Source organism: Pelodiscus sinensis, chromosome 1, assembly GCF_052426305.1.
Source record: "Pelodiscus sinensis isolate ZL-2025 chromosome 1, ASM5242630v1, whole genome shotgun sequence".
NCBI lineage: Eukaryota > Metazoa > Chordata > Testudines > Trionychidae > Pelodiscus > Pelodiscus sinensis.
The window spans coordinates 191,909,139-191,921,862 of NC_143052.1; the positions used below are offsets into that span (position 1 = coordinate 191,909,139).

General features: G+C 39.9%; 1 long non-coding RNA gene across 3 annotated transcripts in view; it reads left to right on the forward strand.

Moving 5' to 3' along the window:
* The first annotated feature begins 10,496 nt into the window (after window positions 1-10,496).
* LOC102450964 (uncharacterized) overlaps window positions 10,497-12,724 on the forward strand; it is an 88,523-nt gene continuing 86,295 nt past the window's right edge. For all 3 annotated transcript variants that reach the window (XR_016348039.1, XR_016348038.1, XR_012898096.2), the window contains exon 1: window positions 10,497-11,742. This is a non-coding gene — a long non-coding RNA (uncharacterized LOC102450964). The remainder of the gene's footprint in view (window positions 11,743-12,724) is intronic.

A 12,724-nucleotide genomic window follows, 5' to 3' on the forward strand; every position in this document is an offset into this window, starting at 1 on the left:
TCATTCACAAGTATGTATGACATTAAGGAGCTAATGCTTTGACTGTTCTTCTGTGCTCCCTTTTATCTAACAGAATATTTAATAACTTTAATGTGCAGCAGAGTACAGTGCATCCAACATGTTAGTATGCCAGGCATACGGTACTAGGATCACTTGAATTAGCTCACTGTTTGACTAGAATATGGACAATTCTCCATGTTAACATAATATGAAGATCCTTTCCTGGAAATATTCATATAATTTACACTACAGGCAGTCCCCGACTTACGCGGATCCGACTTATGTCAGATCCGCACTTACGAACGGGGCTTTTCTCGCCCCGGAGCTCACGGGTGGCTTTGCTTGGGTGTCCCTGGTCTGCTGGGTGGGGGGGTCCAGCGGCTTTGCTGGACCCCCCCAGCAGACCAGGGGGACAGGAGCAAAGCCGCCCAGGTGGCGGCTTTGCTCGGGTGTCCCTGGTCTTCTGGGGGGATCCAGCGGCTTTGCCTGTGCGGCTTTGCTCGGGTCTCCCTGGTGTGCTGGGGGGGACTCCCCCCAGCACCCCAGGGAGACAGGAGCAAAGCTGCACGGGCAGCGGGGTCCCTCCGCCTGTGCGGCTTTGCTCGGGTCTCCCTGGTCTGCTGGGGGGGGGGGCCAGCTAGTGCCCCCCCCAGCAGACCAGGCTTTTGTTGCGGGACGCCTCGGGTAGAGCAGCTGAGGTGCTGCTGGGTTGGTCCTGTGGGAACCTACCCGGCAGCGCCCCATCTGTTCTGTCCCAGGCTCCAGACTCAGCAGCTGTTGAAACTGATCAGGCTGATTCCAGGAAGCTGGGGGCAGAGCAACTCTGCCTCAGGCTTCCTGTAATCAGCCCCTGGTCAGTTTCAGTGGCAGCAGCTGAATCTGGAGCCAGTTCTGACTTACATACAAATTCAACTTAAGAACAAACCTATAGTCCCTATCTTGTATGTAACCCGGGGACTGCCTGTATATTTCAGAGTGAATGAAATATCTAATTTGTTGCTTAGGGTTTAAAAGCCACTGATGTCAATAGAAAGACTGGTACTAACAGGGAATTTGTCAACCTATTTGGAGTTACTGTGTAATTTAATTTTCTATCTATCTATCTATCTATCTATCTATCTATCTATCTATCTATCTATCTATCTATCTATAGAAATAAGGTATTTAAAATTATAAAATGCAAAAATTTGTGATTCACTACTGACACATAAGATTAAGGAAAACCAAATTATTATTTTCCACCTTCTCTGAATAGATTTGCAAGCAGTCCCCTAACTCTATGGGTTTTTGTGTCAGGTGCAACTATTTGAAATCAATTATTTGGCATCTTTATTTAGAAGCATTAAATAAGAGATTTTCCCCAGCTTCATAAAACACATATGGAGAGATATATGAGTGGTTTATTCCTGGCAATATTTCATCTTGGAATTTAACTACTACTAATGACTTAGGGCCAAGTTCTACCCTCAGTAACTCCTGATGATTTCAGAGAGAGCTCTACATGCATATCTAAGGGCAGAATTTTGTCTTTTCAAAGGTTAATAATAATTAGGCAGCAGCTCTGGAACAAGTCAGCTAGGATACTATTTTTAGTTCATTCTTCGTGACTGTTGTGTGTTCAGACCATGAATTCATGAAAACAGAGCTCAAATGATACATTTGAATTTTTACACCCACAAGTATATTATCATATGTATATTATCTATCCTGTATATAGATGCAGGGAAATAAAGATATTTGTTGGGTGCATATGTGTGTGTATTCAAGCATCACAGCCCATTCAAGGCATTTTTCAATTGATGATTGCAATGTATTATTATACCCATTATTACAGCTATAGCAAAAGAAATAATTTTCCAGAATTGGCTGCTCAGAATATGTTTTTTTCCAGAAAAGGATTGTAATGGACAGAATGAAATCAGTTAATTCTGTTCAGTGTTTGGCTTGATATTTTAACATCTTGAATCCATGGAAAGCATTAATCTATAACTCATTTTTTCTACTAATTGCCTTTGGAATATAACTTGAGAAACACTCATGAATCAGCTTGATTGAGCAGTGATTGCTCACAGTGTTCTGTTTCATATAAACAGAGCTCTAGCAATTAAAGCGGTGCGCAGTGCTACTATATTTTTTCCTTTTTTCCTCCCCTAGTCTTAAATTCCCCTTATCGTGTAGGCAAAGCTTTCTGGTAGTCCCCAAGCTCCTGTTGTGCTGAAAAGCCTCTGCATTCTGTACTGTGAATAGCTGAAATACTGCAGTGAGAGTTTTTACATTGGAAAAGAGATTTTACCCGTTTCGCTTTTGTCAAAATCTTTATGAATGATATTTTTGTAATATCACTTGCTCCAGTTTGGATTTAAAATTATAATTAGAGATGATGTGTGTTATCTGAGTTGCATTCTTCTTGAACCTTAATATTTAGGCAGAGGGATTTTCACACTGAAAATCAGTAAAAGAGAGAATGTTTATAAAAAAAGCAATTTCCTCTTCCTTTCCCACACTATATCCTTGATGCTAATATTGAAACTTATCGTAAGCAGTGTTCTCCTTCACAGTACAGCAAGCTCTGCTACTTTAGTGTCCACTGAAGTCACACTGGTCACTTTGGAAAATTAATAAATGGAAGGGAAATGAGCTTATCATTACATATGATATATGTTAAAATTTTTCCCACCATGAAGTCAGCATTTGGATTTGTTTGGATCCCATATGCAGCACAGATACTCTTGGGATTATGTATTTTTTGGGTTAGAAGAAGGTAAAAATATTGGCTGAGATTCTGCTCTCATTTACATGTATGAAACCCACATAATGTTATTTCAAGTGAAACGGCATAATGAGGCTTCATGTACCTCGTGGGTAGCAAAATTTGGCACAATAAGTCATCATGTCTCACAATTTTCTTTCTTCAAGAAATAACAACTCAATCATAGAATAATCATAGAACTGAAGGGATCTTTTGAGAGGTCATCAAGCCCAGGGTCCCTACATTCATGGCAGGGCCAAGCACCAACCTTTGCATTCGTAGGCTTGGATTGTCAAAGGAGATAATAGACTTTCTTTCCCAATTCCCAGTCAGGCTCAGGTTATGTCTGATATATTGGAAAAAGGTATGCAAATTGTGTTTTTTTGGAAGAGGCTTTTCTGAAATTTTGCCTGTCTACACTGGACCAAATTTTGGAAAAGCCTCCTCTTTCGGAAGAGCCCTTGTTCCTCATGGGAGAAGGAAGACTGCGCTTCAGAAAGAGCGCGTCTGTTCTTCTGCAAAAAAAGCAGAAGAACAGACACGTTCCCTAGACGTGGCACAGTTTTTCTGGGATACTGGAGGTGTAAACATAGCCTCAGGAGGGACTGACACCTAACTTCTTTTTGCTCCTTTGACAATCCTGGCCATAAATGTTAATGGTAATTGTAGTAATTAAGAACTAGTGGTTATAATTGGGAATACTCATGTGACTCATGATGAGTATTTATGGGAGTAAAAGCTGTGGGGCTTGACCTTCATTATCTTTTCTCTGAAAGATAGGCCTTTAAAAGCATAAGAGAAAACTTGACAGAAGACAGAAATTTGTTGCCCTTGTAGTGTTTTGGACACTGTCAGACATGGCTAAAACAAAATGCTATTTATTTTGCTTAGTTGTATCTCCTTGTCTCAATATGAACATGATGATAGCTGCCATTAGTCCATATATTTATTACTCTTCGATTTTTAAGCCCAGAAGGGACCAAAATATCATCTAACCTGAATTCCTTTATAATTCGGGCCATAGAGTTTCACCCAGATTCTTCTCTACCGAACCAATAATTTATGTTTGACTAAAGCACAATTGCCAGAAAGGCACTAGGTCTTGATTTGAAAATGTCAATAGATGGAGAATCCATCTATTCCCTTAATAGATTCTTCCGATGGCTACTCACCCTCACTGTTAAAGAGCTTATTTAAAATGTAAAATTGTCTTTAAGTTCCCATCAGTGCTTTTTGTTATGTCTTAGCTAGATAAGAGCCCTTTGGCACCTGGTATTTTCTCCCCATGCAGATACTTACACACTGTAATCAAGTCACCTCTCAATCTTGTGTGTGTATGTGTGCAGGCGAGGGAGAGAGAGAAATTAGCTAAACAGATAGAAGTCTGTAAATCCCTCGTTGTAAGGCATTGCAGCCTTTGAATGCTTTTTTGGCTCTTCTCTGTATTCTGTCAATTTTTTTCAGCATTTTATAAAAATGTGGACACCAGAATTGGGTAAAGTATTTCAGTATTGGCCTCACCAGCACTGCATACAATTACCAGTAAGCTTCTGGAGCAGACTTGCCAGGCCCCATAGCAAGGTGGGTGGCGTGTGTGTGGGGGGACTCTGCACTCCTGGAAAGGGTGGGGCTGGTTAGCCAGCCCTCAGCACAGCCTGGACCACAGCGCCTTTCCTCCCCTCCCTCCCCCAGTCCTCCACACTGCTGGAGCACTAGGCAGTGCTCCAGCATTGATTTAAAGGGCAGGGGCTACAGGTGCAGCTGCTACCATTATAGCTGGAAGCCATGGGCCCTTTTGAATTGCTTGGGCTGGTTGGTCCCTCTCCTCTCCCTGTCCCCTCCTCCCCCATAGGCAGGCTTGCAAGTAACATACAAAATCGCCTCTCTGCTTTTATTTAAGGGTTTCATTAGCCCTTTTTGCAATAACACTGAGCTGGGGCCTCATATTGAATTGCTTGTTTGTTCTGACTACTATCTTTTTTCAGAGTCTCTGCCATCTATAACGACTTCCATCCAGTAGGTGTGGCTTGTGCTTTTGTTCCTAGACAAATGACCTTGTACTTGTCTGTATTAAAATGCATTTTGTTTTAAAGGGCCCAGCATAAAAAGTAATCCTGGTCACTCTGTAGTATCTGCCTTTGTCTTCATTATTTACCACTTTGCCAATATTTGTGTAACCCACACATTTTATGCACAATATTTTATATTTCTTCCACTCCCACTGGCATCAATGAGAGCTGATCATGCAGAAAGTAGTTTTCACAGAGCAAGATGTGCAATGATTCATTTGTATAGTTATCTAAATACTCATTCGCTATTTCCTTCTGCTAGTTTCCCAGCTTTTGCAATTCAGAGTTTTGTCCAGAATGCACTAATGAGACGTACATTACATTCTACAAGCAGAAAGCCAATTTAAGTTAGTCCAAATCCACTGCTTATTATCTGCTAAATTTCAGCAGTGCACCATATGGTGAGGAAACAGCAAGGGTGAATTATATGCAATACAATTATGATATGAAAACACAGTCGTTTTTGTTACTGAATAGATCCTAAGTGGAGATTTGTATATAAACTATATATTTTTTATTTTGCATATGAAAATGCACCTAGATATTTTACCATCTATGTCTTGTCAGAACAATGTACTTTAGTGTCATAAAAGACTGACCAAAGCATACAGCCTTTTCGATGGCATTCTTAACTTTGTCTTTTTTTCTTTAAGTTTTAGTTAATTCTATAAAAAAAGATCACTTACAACTGTATATTTTAAATCCATAGTGGAGTATCAATTCATACTACATGTATAATGAAACCTACAGAATCTTGCTGCAAGCAGAAGATATGCGCTAGATCAGGGGTGTCCAAACTTTTTTCAAAGAGGGCCAGATTTGAAGAAGTGAACATGCGTGAGGGCCGTCCCCGCACTCTCAGCCCCAAGGCGGAGGGCCCGCAGGGTCGGAGGCAGGCGGAGAGTGCAGGGCACGCCGGCCTCACGGCGGCCCGGGGGCAGGGCGAACCCGCAGCCGAGCGGGGGAGCGGGGCTGCGGACGTGCCCTACAGGGCAGGCTCTAGGACCGCGGAGGCCATGGGCGGCGGCGGCGGCAGCGCGGCCGGAAGCGGCGCGCTGGGCGCGCCAGTTCAAAAGAACGCCGGGGAGCCAGGAGAGGAAGCGGGGGCCGTATTAAATCGGAACACGGGCTGCAATTGGCCCGCGGGCCAGACGTTGGACATGCCTGCGCTAGATGGTCCATGATTTGTTAGATGTCATATGTAGGTGCCATAAGGAAACCCATTATCAAATTGCAGTAGCATAGGACTGAATTTAGCATTCTAGTCTGCTTACCCACAAAACCCACAGCAAAGCTGCTCCAGATAGTACTGTCAAGATAGGAGCATTGCACCACAGAAATGTGCAGAACTGGAAGGTGCCTTGAGAGGTAATGTAGTCTACTCTTCCCTTTACTGCTTTGAGGAAGGGCTAAGTAATACCTAGATCAACCCAGAGAGGTATTTTTCTAACATGTTTCGAACATCCAGTGATATGAATTCTACAGTCTCCCCTGGTAACATATTTCAGTTCTGAACTATCCTTATAGTTAGAAAATATTTCCTAATATCTAGCTCAAATCATCTTTGCTGCAGAGTTAGTCAATTACTTCTTGTCCTACTTTCAGTGGTCCTGGAGAAGAATTGATCTCTATCCTTTTATAACAGCCCTTCATATATTTGAAAACTGTTATCAGGATCACCATCGGTTTTCTTTTCTCAAGAGTACATATGCTCAGTTATTTTTAATCTTTCCCCACAGGACATGCTTGCTAACTTTTTAGCATTTTTGTTGCTCTCTTTTGAACTTTCTCCAGCTTGCCTTTATCTTTCTCAAAGTGTGGCATCCAAAACTGAATAATATATGCCCATGGAGGCTTTACCAACTGAACTGTGTGGAACAATTACCTTCCGTCACTTCCACATGACGTAACTGTTAATGCACTCCAGAATGACATTTGTCTTTAAGGGTACATCTACACGGCGACATTATGGATGTCTTACTCTGACTCCTGAAACCCTCATTGTATGAGGAGTAAGGGAAATTGGATGAAGAGCGCTTTATCTTAAAATAAGTGCTGTGTAGATGCTCCCAATTTCGAAATAAGCAATTTTATTGTATTTTGAGTTAAGTCCTGCGGTGTAGGCACACCCTAAGAGAGAGTTGGCCAGGGTGAGCGCATTCTCACTCCAGCCCTGGAGGGAGAAGGACCTAGCTGCCTTCTAGCTGAGGAACTATATACAGAGCACTACTGAGGAAAGGCAAGGTGAACCAGGGGAGCTCCAGCCTGAATAATCCCAGGCTGAGATCCATCAACAGAGGCCTGAGGGGCATTAGGGCTGAAGAGAGGCAGCTAGGGCAGCCAAAAAGGCAGCAGGTCCACACCCCTTTGCCTATGATGAGTGGCCATGTCAGACTGCACTTTGCCCCTGAGGTAAGGGGCTAGATGATGACTGGCAGTAGGGTCACTGAGGCAAGTTGGATATAGGGGGTTCCCTGAGGGGAAGGCCCCCAGAATGTGATCTGGGAGGGATGTGGGTTCTAATGAAAGGTGGCAGAGCCATTAATAGAAAACCGGGAATAGCAGGGGAGACACCAGCTGGAAAAGGGTGCTCTGATGCTGAGTGGAGCTAATTCACAGAGTGACAAGGAGGAGACTTCAGGTGAGTCACACCATGTTACAGTGTCTCATATACAGTCTGTGAGCCACTGTATCCACCAGATAGTTTTCTACCCAACTGCTGCCTAGCCAGTCCTTTCCCATTTTGTAATTATGTGTTTGATTTTTTCTTTTCTAAGTGCAATACTTTGTGCTTTATTGAATATCATCTTGCTGATTTTATGTCAATTAATCAATTTGTCAAAGTTGTTTTGAATTCTAACCCTGTTCTGTAAAGTGCTTGCAATACCTCCCATCTTTCGTACCATTTCCAAATTTTATAAGCATACTCTCAACTCCGTTATCCAAACCTGTAATGAAAATATTAAATAGTACTGGACTCATGACAGACTCCTGTAGAACATCAATAGATGCATCCTTCCAGTTTGACAACAAAACATTAATAACTATTCTTAAATGATCAATGTGATCTTTCAACCCATTGTACACACTTTATAGTAACAATGTAGACCACATTTCCCTAGTTTGTTTTTGAGAAAGTCATGTAGAACTTCAGCTTTACTAAAATCAAGATATGTCAGAACTAGTACTAGTCCCAACCACTAAGACAGTAACCCCATGAATGAAATTAGATTGGTTTGGAATGATTTGCTCTTGACAAATCCATCCTTGTTATTTATCACTCTGTTATCCTCTAGGTGCTTACAAATGAATTGTTTTGTAATTTGTTCCAGGTTTTTTTTTAAGATATCAAAGTTAGGATGACTGGCCTATAATTCATCAAGTCCTCTTTGTTCTCCTTCTTAAAGATACATACTATGATTGCTCTCTTTCAGTCTTCTGGGACCTCATCTATCCTTCATGAGCTCTTTTAGATAATCATTAATGGTACCAAGATTGATTCAGCTAGTTTTTAAAGTACCTTATGGTGATTTCTGTCAGGTCCTGCTGACTGAATACATTTAATTTATGTAAATATTTTAACACATTCTTTCTCTAGTCTGTGTTATGTTCCTTTTCCCTTGTTAATATTAATTGTGTTAAGCATCTGGTCACTATTAATTTTGTATTAAAGATTGATACAAAATAGGCATTAAACACATCAGGTATCCTGATGTCTTCTATCCTTAGCTCTCTCCTTAATAAGTAGTGGACTACACTTTCCTGCATCCTTTCTCTCCCTTCTAGTGTATTTATAGAATATATTTATAGGCATTCTGGAATGAAACCTAGAAGTCAGCATGAATGGTCTATATGTCTATGCAGGTCCTGACCCCTCTAATTCAGGTCAGGTCTAAACTAAAAGGAAAAGTTGAATCAAGATATGCAACTCTAGCTGTAGTTAATTAAATAGCTGGAGTCAATGTACCTTGTTTCAAATTTTCCCTTTGTCTCCACAATAAGAACAAATTATCCCATTGGCTTCCTTATTTCTCGCAGAGCAGGAGGCATCCTCTGAGTTTGATTTAGAGTCTTAACTAGACCCACTAAATTGAACTCTGGAAGATTGATCATGGAGCATCAATCATCCCTTTAGTGACGATATGGCCTTGGCCTTGACTTTTTACCCATATCCCCATGAACATGTAGTTTAAAGAATCTGCATGGGGATTTGTATTTTCAGGGTGTGCTTCTGCAGAGTAAGTGTGTGCCCACTTTGGAGGCCATCTTGCAGTTTCAAAATTTGTCTTGAAGATCATTAGGATGTGTATTTCCTGTAAAAATGATTGTTTCTAATATCCACAGATGCCATCAAAGCTCCAGCTGCACAAGGAGCAAGAAGCTAATGGAAAAATAGACTATCTGCATTGACAGAGTGAATGTGAATTTCTGAAAAATAGTGGCACCAATAATGGGCATGCTCTTCAGTTGCATAGTCATTCATGATAATATATGGCTGGTGAGTCATTTAATGTAAGAAATTGTATTCTGCTTTGTATTCCTCAGTAATCAAAGCATCAATGTACACTAATACTCATGCTGTGCACTGTAGGTTTCCTACATATTTGTCATCTCAAAATTGATATTTTAAAATAGCCCCCACAAGGTTTTTATCCTTGTTATTAAGAAACAGATATAGTTATTATACTCCTGATGGAGGTGTGGGAACCCATAGTTTTTAAAGGATTAGCATCAGCCAGTCAGAGCTCATGCATTCTGGACAGCTATGAACTGATATCTGTATGTCTATTCCCTTTTGTATGTGATTCCCTGTACTCTGACTTGGGGACGAGTTCGGAGATGCATGACAGCTATGTAGTTATTTCTCAATAATATGGAAATGCCTATGGTCTGTTTGGCCAATAATAGCTCCAAGTATCAAAGCACAATGGCTATTTTCAGTAGCATTATCAGTGGAGTTATAATTGGCTTTTCTCAGCAGGGTACCGTATCCATACCTACCACACGCATTGGTAGCCTCAGCTGTGGAGCCTCTTCCCACCTACTCACTCCACAGCAATAGATATAACATACAATTTTAAAAAACGAATTAATTTTCTTGGGAAGAATTTTCTTTGCCTTATTCTATTGGCATAAAGGAGAAATCAAGATGGCAGAAGTTACATGGGTGACAGTGCAGAGGGAGTAAAGCTGGAGTATTAAGAGTAAACATGAGTGTCATCAACAAATGAAAGAAACTGTTAGCTTATTAGAGCAGAGGTATTTACAGTAGCTTGTTAGGATCAATGTGAAGAACCTGCAGAGCATATTTTATTATAATAATGGTATTCTACTGCTATACCTTCTTTATGCTGTAATGATTATGCTGAACTAATAAACTCCTTGCTCCATTGGTCTAGGAATTTGCCTAGCCTCAGATATAGTTATCATATCAGAAACAAAAAGCATGTTACTCTTTAAATAATGCATACATTATATTTAATGACATTAAATATATGTAGAAACTGACATTGACAATGAAAAATCTGTGATGAAAACATGAAAATCTTATGAGTTACCATGCTTTTTAGCAATTGGTAGATATATGCTATTTGGGATCAAGATTTTAGAGAAGAGTAATACTATTTTGAAGGATATTGTGCCAGTTTTAATACATCCTAAATTTTATATTTCCGAATTTTAGGGTGGATTAACAAACAAAAGGCAGCTCAATAATTCTTTGTTGATGCATAGCTGTTCATCTTGAGAAAATGTACGTCGTGGAGTTCAAATGGATGTCAGATCCAGACTGCACTCTATACATAAGGATCCAAGAAATCATTGAGAGGCAATTAGATAGTAAGCCCCTCTCCAAACTTCTATAGAAACAATAATTATATATGTTCTTGTTATCCAATGAGAGCAAAAGCATTTATAAAAAGAGGCCACAGGGCAGTAAAATAATCCCTTAACAAAAAGCTAAATTTCCATAAAATTTTATCAGTTTTGTTAAAATCAAACTTGTTGGGCTACATGGACCAGAAGATTGCTAATGTACTACAGAACCTTTTGCCACTAAGTTGTTATTTCAAATTCAACCTACTAGTTGTCCTGTGCCGTCTTGCTGTGTAGATTTAGAACAGAAAACAATGTTATAGCCTGAAATACTATAAATAAATACTATGGTCCTGATCTTGCCATCCCATTCATGCAAAAACTCCACTGAATTATGCATACAGGGAATTGTAGGTTCTAGCCCTTGTATGCAAATTAATGATTAGTAAGTTTATATCACCTATTGTCTGGCATGTTCAATCCAGGTAACTTTTTTCAGAAACATTCTGGTTGCACTGTGTGTGCGAGAGAGTTTTTTGATGTGTAGGTTATGCTAATGTGCAATAGTTCTGATGAAATATCAGACCAAGAAATGAGAAATCTATGTATTTTCTCCTGTAGTCCTCTAATTTGAACAAAAACGCATACAGGGATAAGTATGCACAGATATTTATGATCCTAAATTTAACACAGGGGATAGATTCCGAAAAGCATTAGCAAGTTTTCTCAGTGTTCTCCATTAACGCACAAGTATGTTTGCATAAGCTAACTTGCAGTGTGGGAGATATACACCTTCAGGTGTTGTAGGAAAGGCCTGAAATTTCTCCCCTCATCATTTATTCACGCTTGCTCTACAAATTACACCTTGCTATAAATGAGAAATAATGTGCCTCTCCAGTTTACATATACATATTTTATAAAGCCAATGGGAAGTACAGAAAAGCCATAGTTTTATAAATTAGGCCTTCAGTATGTGGAGATTCTGTGCAGTGATAAATAACAGCTCTATATATTTAGCAGAGCAAGTTATGACATATCTGTTAACCTCCCTTTCAGCATTCTTTTTAGTGAGAAAATAGATTTCCACCAGGAGAGACTGGGAGAGTGCAGGTCAGTTTACACTTTTTAGTTAGCATTTACGTGGCTTATGGGTAAGTTTTCCTCTGTTCTTGTTATCTAATGAGAGCAAAAGCATTTGTATTAAATAAAGAAGAAAAAAGGACCTTTGTTTTCAGAAGCAAGAGGACATAGTATGTGAAGTGATTAGTTCTGCAGAGCAGTCTGAGTCTATGTGTTCTGCTTTTGTCCTCGCTGCTTCAGAGTGGCAATTTGATGATTTGGAAAGGAATGAGTGGATATGTAATTATCAGAAAATTAGGAACTAGGAGAGAAGACGAGAATGAGAATTTTCAGTAGAATATGAGGGAGCGATTTACAGTATGTATTAATTCTGTAAAAGAAACTTCATTGCTGTTAATATTGTGGACCATGCAAATGTATACAGATGGGCTGTTGTAACATAACTTTTATGTCTACTTGTGTTGCCTGCAAGACAATTGAAGGTATGCTAGTTATTTTTTCATAACTTGTGGCAAATTAGGACATATTCTTTTAGCATGTAAAACACACAGGTCCTCTGTCTGTTCTCTTATTCAAGTGGGCAATGTTTGTGAAGATGAATAAAACATGGAAACAAACAATTTAAATGGAAACCGGATTTTTTTTAAATGTTGCATGGGAATTTAGTGATTGTGAAAGTTTCAGGGTGGCCATCCCCAGAGACTTAAATCCTTTATTTAGCCATGGAGCATTTAAAGCATGGAGAGTGGTAGTGCAAGCTTTCTTACACTGTCAATGTGTCTCAACTCTCACTTGGAGAGCTCTCACTGATTTGACAGTTGAGATGGTAAGCCATTTTCTATAGTCACTTATTCCTTCACCTCTCTGCTGCAACTACCAATAAGTTTGCTAATTGATTCCATTTATGGTGGTAATTTGGATGATATGAACCTTTTTTCTCACACTTGGACTGAGACCATCAATTTATTTTATGTAGCCCATCCAATAACCAACCAGTAGCAACAACTTTCAG